This window comes from Bidens hawaiensis, unplaced genomic scaffold, assembly GCF_021521415.1.
Source record: "Bidens hawaiensis isolate Kalapana, Puna unplaced genomic scaffold, B.hawaiensis_p1.1 tig00003219_1, whole genome shotgun sequence".
Taxonomy (NCBI): domain Eukaryota; kingdom Viridiplantae; phylum Streptophyta; class Magnoliopsida; order Asterales; family Asteraceae; genus Bidens; species Bidens hawaiensis.
Genome location: NW_027491175.1, coordinates 1747031 through 1758752, shown reverse-complemented (window position 1 = coordinate 1758752; position 11722 = coordinate 1747031).

The window sequence follows — 11722 nt, the reverse complement described above, 5'->3', positions numbered from 1 at the left end:
CGCAGGTGAGTAGGATGAGGCAGCTCGCTTGAGGGGGACACCTGGCATTAAATAAGAGGCTGGCATCGGAAGACCCAAAACGTTTATTTAGTCATGTTTTAATGACAGTATGTTATTTAGATAAGTTATGGATTATCATGTATGTATGTATGTTTTATGAAAGTTTTTATATGCCGCGAATGTTTTTATTAACTCTGATGATCAGAACTATGTTAATGAGTAAATCCAACGTCCAAATATGAGGTACCGGTAACAGGGCCTTACAAGTTGGTATCAGAGAAAAGTTCGAGAGATTTAAGCATCCTACATGCTTAGACTCGAATAGAGAATGATTTAAGTAAGAAAAGAAAGAAGATGCAAGTTCAAGAATGCCATGTGTCACTCAAGCAACCTAAGTAAAGGTAAAGGGTATGGTTAATAGATGTTAGTGTTAGCTTAATTGCTAAACGAATGATATGTGAACGTTAGGGATAGGATTAGTTGATTGTTTTGATCGACTAACTGTTTAAGTAGAACCAGCACAAATGGACTCATAAGGGGAAGTGTATAGGACACGGAAAGTAACGTAATCAGCTAATCACAGCTAGCCATTGTTATTACATGTTAGCCTTACTATCCTTGTACAAAACAATTCCTTGAGTGATGACGTTTGTGTTTTCCCTTTCCAGAATACGATGGCTGGATCTAGGGCAGTTGTTGGAGCAGGGGGGCGCACTGGACGTTGTAGCAGGCCTCGTCGTGTCCAACAACCTTCGGTAGAAGCATCTTCTAACACGGGAGAAAAAGGAAGCACAGCTAGGGGAAACCCTAACAACGATGAAGGGGTTCAACTAGATCTCTTAATCCAAGTAGCTATTGTTCAAGTCGTAGCCACTGCTGTAAAGAACATGAATCCGGAGAGGTCTGCTGGAGGTCGTGAAGGAACCGCTGAAGGAGCGGGATGAGGTGGTAAGAAAGATGACGAAGGAGAGAGGGAGGCTTCAAGTGAGGTAAGGTCTGTGAAGGTTGATGATAGGAAAAGGGGTTGAGGTGGGTGCAACTATAAGTCTTGCAAGGGATGTGACCCGCCGAAACTGACTGTTTTGGGAGACGCAATCACTACTCTCCAGTGGATAACCGCCTGGCTGCGGATGACGTTGTGGTGGAAGAAGGAAAGAAAGATAAGAAGTGGGTTGCTCCTGTTAAATGACCCGGTACTCAGTTATGGAACTCAAAAGATAAGAGACAGAAAGTGTGGGAGATGAAGTCGTGCAAGACTTGTGGTAAGATGCACGGTGGAGAGTGTAGGCGGGGTACTGGTTTTGATACGTGTCATAAGTGCGGAAAGATGCATGCTGGGGAGTGTAGGGTCGAATCCAATGCTTGCTATAAGTATGGAAAGACTGGTCATTATGCTCAGGAGTGCAGTGCTAAGCCTGCTTATTACAAGTGCTGTAAAACAGGTCACTTTGCTAGAGAGTGCACCGATGGTGGGGCAGGGGTAGGTGGAAAGAAGGATGCTGAACCAACAAGGCCAAAGACCATAGCCTACATGCTAAACCAAGAACAAGCCAAGCAGATTCCCGATGTCTTCACAGGTACGTTTCTAGTAAACGGTATTTCCGCTTCTGTACTGTTTGATTCGGGTGCGAACAAAAGTTTCGTAGCCACGCCCTTTAGTAAATTAGCTAAAATGAACTGTTGCCGAGTGTATGAAACTTTTATTGTAGAAACCGCTAGTGACACCTCAATTAAGATAATGAAAATGGTTAAGGACAGTAAGATAGAATTGGAGGGACATGTGTTTCCTGTTACCTTGTACGTTATGACCTTAGGAGGGTTCTATGTGGTTTTGGGAATGGATTGGTTATCTGAGTTTGAAGCTCAGATAGTATGTAAGAGTAGGATAATAAGGTTAAAGTCCTTGGATGGTAGTGAAGTGACGGTTTATGGTGATAAGGAAAGTTCTGGGCTAAATGTCATTTTGATGATAAAAGTCGAAGGTTTATTACGACGTGGATGGGTGCCTACCTGGCATATGTTGTCAACGCTACGGCCGAGACGAAAGAAATGAAAGATGTTCCCATTGTGCGCGACTACCTAGAAGTATTCCCTGAGGATCTTCCGGGGTTGCCACCGGAGCGAGAAATAGAATTTCAGATAGATTTAGTACCAGGATCCCAACCCGTCGCGAAAGCACCTTTCCGTCTAGCACCGTCCGAAATGAAAGAATTGATGTCCCAACTGCGAGAACTACTCGACAAGGGTTTTATTAGCCCGAGTGTTTCTCCGTGGGGCGCACCGGTGTTGTTTGTGAAGAAAAAGGATGGGAGTATGAGAATGTGCATAGACTATCGCGAGTTGAATAAGCTTACGGTAAAGAATGGATATCCTTTGCCAAGGATTGATGATCTGTTTGACCAACTGCAAGGTTCATGTTGGTTCTCACGAATAGATCTCAGATCAGGCTATCATCAGCTGAAGGTGAAGGAGGCAGACATCCCTAAGACAGCGTTCCGAACGCGGTATGGACACTACGAGTTCCTCGTGATGTCATTCGGTCTAACAAATGCTCCTGCAGCATTTATGGACATGATGAATAGGGTGTGTCGCCAATGTTGGATAAGTCAGTTATTGTCTTCATCGACGATATATTGATGTATTCAAAGAGCGAGTTTGATCATGCTGAGCATCTGAAAGAGGTATTGGAGACTCTGAAGAAAGAGAAGTTGTATGCTAAGTTTTCGAAATATAAATTTGTTTTGTTGTATTTTATTGATTTTGTACTTGTTTGTATTAGATTTATTTGAATATTTAATTAAATTAAATAGATATTGTCACCTTTAATATTGCATGATAGTACTTTGAGAGCTGTGAACAATCAGCTCACGCCCCGGCATTTCGTCTTAGGTTGGGATGTGACACTTAGCATCTTCAATTAACGGATACAATATATTATTACTCATAAAACTTTGATATATAATACCTTTTTTCTGGACGGTACACCTTGCTACTGTTTGATTGAAACAAGAAAGACAACCCATTTTGTTGAAGTTTCCCTATGCACAACAAACAGTTCCTCAAATTGGAACATAGTACACATTTGTAATAACAAACTTGGATCCATTTAAGCTAAGCTTCACATTTCCTTTACCCTTCACACATATTCTTGAATAATTCCCAAGCTTCATTATGGTAGTAAAAGTTTGATTAAAGTTGACAAACCTTTCTTTGATACCACTTATTTGATTTGAGCAGCCAGAGTTAAGGAACCAAAGACAATTCTTGTTGTCGTCACCACCACGAGCCATGAAAGCATTCTCCTCCACACTCGCCATCAACATTACCTCTTCATTTTCATTAAACCCAGCAAAGTTAGCTTCCTTTGATTGATCGCACGCATAGAAGAAATCCCCCAATTTGTGACATTTGTAACATTCAATTATCTCCTTATTGAACGAGGATCGGCCTCGCCCACGACCTCTTCCTCTCGGACTACCTTAGCATCTTCCTCGGCCACGGCTACTAGAACCATCTTCCATCTTTAATGTGTGCTCGTCTTATTTATCACGTCTTTTAAACTTCTGCTCATGGACGACAAGTGAGCATTGTAGTTGATCAACAGTCATGTCTTCAATATCATTAGACTCTTCAAATGATGCAACCATATACACCTACTTCTCAGTTAAGGTTCTGAGAATTTTCTCTACAATCTTCCCATCGGGCATGGTTTTTCCATTACGTCTCATCTGGTTTGCAACAGCAAAACCCTGCCGAAATATTCCGGTATAGTTTCATTGTTCTCCATTTCCAAGATCTCGAAATCATGCCTCAACTTCTGTAGCATGGATCTCTTGACACGATCGTTTCCAGGAAACCTTCTTTCATCGATTCCCATACGGCCTCAGAGGTCTTTCTATCCAAGATATGCTCGAAGGTTACTCTATCAATTTCATGGTACAAGTAACGCTTCACTTGCAAGTTCTTCGATCTCAGCTCCTCCAACTTTGATCTCAGCAGCCGGCTCAATGATTTCCGGATCAGTGAGTCCCCTTAGTTGCTTTGCACACAGCAAATTCTCCATCATTTCGCTCCAATGCTCATAGTGGCCATCGAATATAGGAACCTTCAGTTTTTCAGTACTCATCTTCAACTATTGAAAGTGATATGAAGTGTATTTATTTTCACTCGGATACCACTTATTATAATGGATATCACATAGAGAACGAAAAAAATGCTTGTTTTCATTAGAAGGCCAAATTGGCTTTAAATACAACTAAGATCCAACGGAAATAAACGAAAAGTACTACAAATAAGGAAATAAACTACTAAACAAAACAAGCCTAAGAACAGACAAACAGGTACATCCCACGTGTTTGCTTGGTTGGTTCCATTTATTTAATTACTTTATTCCATACCAACTAGTAGACTTTATCAAAGCTACTAGATTTCAGCCGTCACATGCATGCATGCACATATCCTTTCTTGTGTAAACACATTACTCCAACAATTAGTCATATGAACCAGAACATGACAGAATACTCACGAGTTGACACAAACATGACCCGTTTAACCATATTTTTTGTGTTGTATTTTGGCATAATAACACCAATTTTATACATAAAAAATTAAGTTTCTTTCGTGCTACTTTGATATATCTAAAGAAATGCAAATCTTATATCTTATTGTCTGCATAACCGTAAATGAATTGTTAGAATGACATTTATAATTTAAAATAATAATTTAAGGAATATGGTATACCTTTTCTTTATTTTTATGCAGCTACATGTTATTCGAGCATGAAACATTGCAAACATGTACAACACTTGTTAATATATTTACTTTTCTACAATTCTACCATTGGTCAATATATTTTGCTTTGTTCGTATCTTAATTGTTTAACTTATATACAAATCGCTTGATCATCGTAGAAAGCTTATAATAGCCATGTATGCAGCCTTTGGGATGGAAGATATGCATGAGTACTTGGTTTACTCGACCCGTTTGAGGCATATGTATATGTATAGATAGAAGTTTTTATTCCGTTTGACCATTCTAATTTTGGATTGAGTGGTAAAAGCTCATCAAGTTAAAATGTAAAAGAAAGTTAATAAATAAAATGTATGTTAGGATAATTGGGTGGTGTTATGTTTCTGCACAAATTAATTTGGTATGAATTGCTTATATTGTAAGTTATATTTGAGTGATTTTCATGTTAGTTGATGTGGAAGCCAGGTTATGGAAACCATGATCTGAGTGTTACGAGGCTATTAATTATTAACTTGTAGAAAAATTCTTAAGTGTTTAAACGAAAGGTTACTTAAACGGTTTAACTTATTGTCTACATTATTTGAAGTTTTCCTGGAAATTTAATTAGTGTTACAATCAATATGGTTTTTTAAGCAAAAAAAAAAAGTTATTTGTGATTGTTCAATTTTTCTGCTTTTGAAGATGGAAAATTATGTGATATTGTTGGGTGCTAAACGCATTGAGTGCCTCAAGTATGCAAAAACAGAATACATCTTCGTAGCACCTGTTGAAAAGTAGTTATTCGTACCGTTTTTTAAAAACAAATGAACCATTATAATATTTCGAAAAAAACAAAATATGTAGTTAACTTAGAACAACACCGCTACCGATAGAATGTCAACATTCAGCCGGAAAATTATGACTTAAATAAAATGAAACCCGCTGCGACGCGCCCAGGAATGATGTGTCCGTGTTTGATACCCTACGTGAAGCGCGGGCTTCCTTGCTAGTATTCTAACTTAAAGCAAGAAGGCGTGAATTTGAGTGATAATAATATGCTTAAGATATAGACAAATGCCTATCATATCAGTTTCATTATAACTAAATAAGTATTTTAAAAATCGGTTCGTATCGGTCGGTTGAACCAGTAGTATCGCGTTTCGCATACCATGCAGGTATATTTAAGTGGTTTGCTAGAACATCGAATTGGCATTTTTTTCTAAAATACCGGTTTTAAGCCCAAGAGATTTTTGATGTTCTGCGGCCATACTTTTTTAAAAGGTGTTTAAACTTAACGATTAAAATTAAAAGGAGTAACCTTTTGGATTAGTTTTTGTAAATCGAGTGCTTTTGTATTTTTTTTTTTATTATTATTATGGATTGACTTTTAGATTATATTTTATTATGTAATAATAAACGTTTGGTTTATTTTTTTAGTTGAAGATGCATTTATATAAAATTTACAAGATAAATTGTTCGAGTTATTGTTTTAGTCCAATCGTTACGAGTTAAAAACCGGTTTTTAAACATTGAACTAAACCACAACAAAACAAAACAGAAAAACCATAAGAAATACAGATAATTATACAAGTCCAACATTATCGTCTTTGGTGACAACAATCCCAACTAATAATAATCTATACAATATATAATGCATAAGACAATGGTAAATTAAAGGGAAAATTCCTAAATTAGTCCTTTTTAGAGAGAGAAAGTGTAAAATAGCCCTAAATTTCAAGATATTCCCAAAATAGCCCATCTAATTTGGACTGAGCAGACGAGATCTGAAAAAATCCTCCGGCCAATAAAATTTAGACAAGTGTTAAAATCCGAGGAGATTTTTAAAAATATTGGGGGACCAGTCCATATTTCATATTAAAAGTTCTTGAAATTAAACGGTCTTGCCAGACGGTCTTTTAATGTTTTCTAACGTGTCACCACAACTTCCACAAACATAGAAAAATGTGCCTTTAAATTTTCTTTCAAGACGCATTTAGGGTGAATTTGTACCAATAAGATCATAAATTTATAAATATTGTGGGATCCTTCCATATTTTTGAACTAAAATTTATATTCCAAAGCGTTCTGGCCAGACGGGTTATATAAATTTCTTATCTCAACCCTATATATTTTAAACTCATAGAAAAATGTGTTATTCAACTTTGTCTTTCAAGACACTTACTTGTAAAATTTGAACGAAATGGATCATATTTTTAAAAATATTGTGGTACCCGTTCATATTTTTCACAAAATCTTTATATTAAAAAGTTGTCTTACCAGACGGGTTATATAAGTTTCTTATCTCGACCCTATATATTTTAAACTAATAGAAAAATGTGTCATTTAACTTTGTCTTTCAAGACACTTACTTGAAAAATTTAAACTTAGGGGATCATATTTTTGAAAATATTGTGGTACCCGTCCATTTCTTCACAAATCTTTATATTAAAAAGATGTCTTGCCAGACGGGATTTTTAAGTTTCTTATCTTGACCCTATATATTTTAAACTCATGGAAAAATGTGTCATTCAACTTTGTCTTTCAAGACACTTACTTGAAAAATTTAAACTTAAGGGGATCATATTTTTGAAAATATTGTGGTACTCGTCAATTTCTTCACAAATCTTTATATTAAAAAGTTGTCTTGCCAGACGGGATTTTTAAGTTTCTTATCTCGACCCTGTATATTTTGAAACATGGAAAAATGTGCATCAAAAAATTTGTCTTTTAAGACATGAATCTTTGAAATTTGTACGAAGGAGATGGGTATTTAGTATATTCTTAGTTGTCCGTCCATATTTACATTATATCTATCTTCATCAATCCTCATTCATTCAATATTTTTATAAAATTCTAACTCTTCAAATCATGAAGTTTAAGAGGGGTGATCAAGTGGAGGTTATGGATATGGGTCTCGGGTTCGTTGGATCCTATTATGACAGCAACATAATCTCGACGTTCGGTATGAGAGGATGGTTTAGGGTGGTATGAAGTTGGAAGATGATGAAGATAACTCATGTATATTCTTTGGATTATCATGTCGGAAAAGACGGAATCTCATACTATATTGTCGGTATAGACGGAATATAAATAAATTTTGAAGGTCTAGACTAAATTTAAACACATAAGAAATAAACTACAAACTCGTCTTCTTGGTACAAATTCACCCTAAATGCGTCTTGAAAGACTAAATTTAAAGGCACATTTTCCTATGTTTGTGGAAGTTGTGGGGACACGTTAGGAAACATTAAAAGACCGTCTGGCAAGACTGTTTAATTTCAAGAACTTTTAATAAGAAATATGGACTGGTCCCCAATATTTTTAAAATCTCGTCGGATTTTGACACTTGTCTAAATTTTATTGGTCGGAGGATTTTTTTCAGATCTCGTCTGCTCAGTCCAAATTAGATGGACTATTTTGGGAATATTTTAAAATTTAGGGCTATTTTGCACTTTCTCTCTATAAAAAAAGGCTATTTTGGGAATTTTCCATAAATAAAACACTTGATTTTAAGAGTTTACAAATGCTAATGCATAAAGTACATGTGTTAGTAGGGGTAAACTTGTCTTTTAAACACAATTCATTCAACTTACAAATTTGGCCCCTTATCTTTAATCATATTATGTTTTTAATTTAAGCTTTAAACTAACTTCTCACCCATGATTTTTTAACGACGATAACCTTTTCATACGTTAATATTTTTATAAAAATATTGCACCATAAAAACTTACATTTTATTCTCTTTAAATTGAATATGATATTGTTATAATTTTTTCAATTTAAATAAATTAGTATGTTACGTAGGGGCTTTCAGTGTCGTTTTGATGATTTTTAAGTTAAACTTGTGGGCCCCACCGTTAGTACCGATTTTTTGTAGTCCAAAACCAAACCGAACCATTGAAAGTTAAAACCGTCGAGTCGTTACCAACGGTCTGGTTTCAGTTTGGTTTCACAATTTAAACTTTCATAATAAATTTAGTTTAAAATGATTATTAATTTAACTATACCATCAATTTTAACTAAACACCAACATAATATGATACTTGAGATGATCATAAATAAAGAATGATAATTTTAGCCACATAAATGGTAAAAATTAATGAAAGACACATGACGCGAAATAATAACAAAAATTACAAAAAAATTCATACTGCAGCTAAGTTAATTTAAAGTTGTAATTAAGGGTGGCAAACCCAACCCAAATGGATTGTTTTGGGTCAAGATGGATAAACTTTAAAAGTAAGATGGGTTAGGATGTATCATAAAAATTCTTCAAATGGGTCAGGATGGGTTGGAAATATAAAAGTGAGTTTCATCTGTAGGTTAAAATGGGTCAAAACAAAATATCCAAGTTATCCAAATTTAATCTAATTCAAAATACCCAAACTATCATGTGCTAACAAAACTCATCCGAAACCCAAAAAACGATCAAAACGAAACAAAAATCTCGAGCCGACTAAAACGAAACAAATAAACAAAAACGAAAGTGAACAGAAATAGAAAAACGATCAAAACGAAACACAAAAAACCGGAATGAAACCGAAAACCTGACCAAAACGAAACAAAAAAGCGAAATGCAACCGAAAAGCTAACCAAAACTAAACAAAAACACCGAATCGACTGAACCGAAACAAAACTGAATCGAAATAGAAAAACGAACAAAACGAAACAAAAAAAACCGATATGAAACCGAAAAGTTGACTAAAACAAAACAAAAACACTGAACCGACCAAAACAAAACAAAAACACCGAAACGAAACTGAACTGAAATAGAAAAACGACCAAAACGAAACAAAAAAATCGAAACGAAACTGAACTGAAATAGAAAACCGATCAAAACGAAACAAAATAACCAAAACGAAACTGAACCGGAATAGAAAAACGACCAAAATGAAACAAAAAAAAAGCGAAATACAACTGAAAAGCTGACCAAATCAAAAACACTGAACTGACCAAAACGAAACAAAAAAAACGAAACGAAACTGAACTGAACTGAAATAGAAAAACGACCGAAACGAAACAAAAAAACCGATATGACACCGAAAAACTGACTAAAACGAAACAAAGAAAAGCGAAATGCAATCAAAAAGCTTACCAAAACGAAACAAAAAACTAAAACGTAACCGAATAAAATAAAACAAAATAAATGAAACTGAAAAAACGAAATGAAACTGAAAAAACTGACTAAAACAAAACAACACTGAAAGCGAAAAACTGAGAAATCGAAACCGAAATCATTGAAACCGAGCGAACACCGAAACCGACCGAAATGAAAAAAACAAAACCGAACCGGGAAAAAAAACCTGAAAAACTCGAACCTGCACTGGTACAAAACGAGTTTTTTTTTATGAACGAGGATGACGGGGGAAAATTTTTAGTTATTTTACATTTTGTTTTTTTTTATTTATATTTTGAGTTATTATTTTTTTAATAGTTTTTTTGAATATTTTTTTGAGGGGTTTTTAAACCCTTTGTATGTCAACCTTAACTTGGGTCAAGATGGGTTAGCTTTACCCATCTTGACCCATATCCATCCTAGCCCTCTATTTTAAAAATCCATCCTGACCTCATACACATCCTGACCCATCACCCAAATACAACCCAACCCACTCACATTGCCATCTCTAGTTGTAATAGCAAGTTATTTGTATTATAAAAATTATGGTCAATTACATTTTAACTATATCTAATATATATAACAAAACATGTCTAAAATTAATAATAAAAAAGATTAAAATGCATTCAACATTTACAGTTTTGCCTGGTTTCTATGGCCAGTATAAACCGTGAATCAACCGTTCACTACGTTTTAAAATTTTTGAAACCGACCAACTAACCGAAAGTAAAAAGAAAAAAGAAGAAGCCAAACCAATGACCGGTTTAAACAATTTCAAGGTTTTAAACGAATCATAAACATTCATATTTGTTACGTGATTAATAGGGTCTGCGTTCAAACACCCGCTGTTTCGCACGAGCATCCGTCTAGTATTCATAAATATATTATAATAATAATAATAATAATAATAATAATAAAAACAAACTTGAGCCCAAGGATCCAGAGGCTAAACCCAAAACGTTGCCTTTTAAAACTTTTGAGAACTTACCATATTTAAACCAACCGAAACCCTATATATATATATATATATATATATATATATATATATATATATATATATATATATATATATATATATATAATTATATATATGATAAACCCCCTTCGGAAGGAACCATCACAAACCATTAAACCTTAATTCACAAGAAACTCGATCATCGGAGAACATGGATCAAGCCGTCGAGTTCCCGGTGGTTCTATATAACGGAGAGCGCCAAGTAAACATCGGCAAGATCGTGATCCACCCCACCATTAACTTTCAAGAGTTCCGAACAACGCTCAAAGAGATGATCGGTATATCCTATAATAACCTCACCACTTACTTAGTCGAAAACCGGACTCCCCGCAAGATTATCATCACAAGTAAAGTCGATTTCATGGTTTTAATGCAAGAAAAGAATGCATACTTCCTTGTGGTACTAAAGCGTTCAAGAAGAGACTGTAGGAGGAAAAGTTATCGCCAGAACCACGTCGAGTTATCGCCCGCGGACTTGTTTGATTATGGTTTGGATTATCCGCGTTATGACTATGAAATAGTTACAACACATAATATTCCTTGCGTCTTGAATGAGTTCCCAATCACATTTGACGAATTGGACATAGTTAAGCCTTAAAACAACGGGCCCTTAAAACTTCAACTTATTTATTTTTTACCGTCTAAGCGCCTATATGTTTGTGTAGCGTCTAGTTCGAGTTAATTTGAGCAATATCGACTGTGAATTTTTTTAATTGGGCCTAACACAAGATTAACCTACGAGGCTTATGTTCTAAGTTGGTAATTAATGTAATTTACTGGACTTAGGCCTTATATTGGAATTTTCTTGAGTAAGATTAACCGTTTAAGATTAGTATAATTTACAGGTTCTGAATATTTTTTAA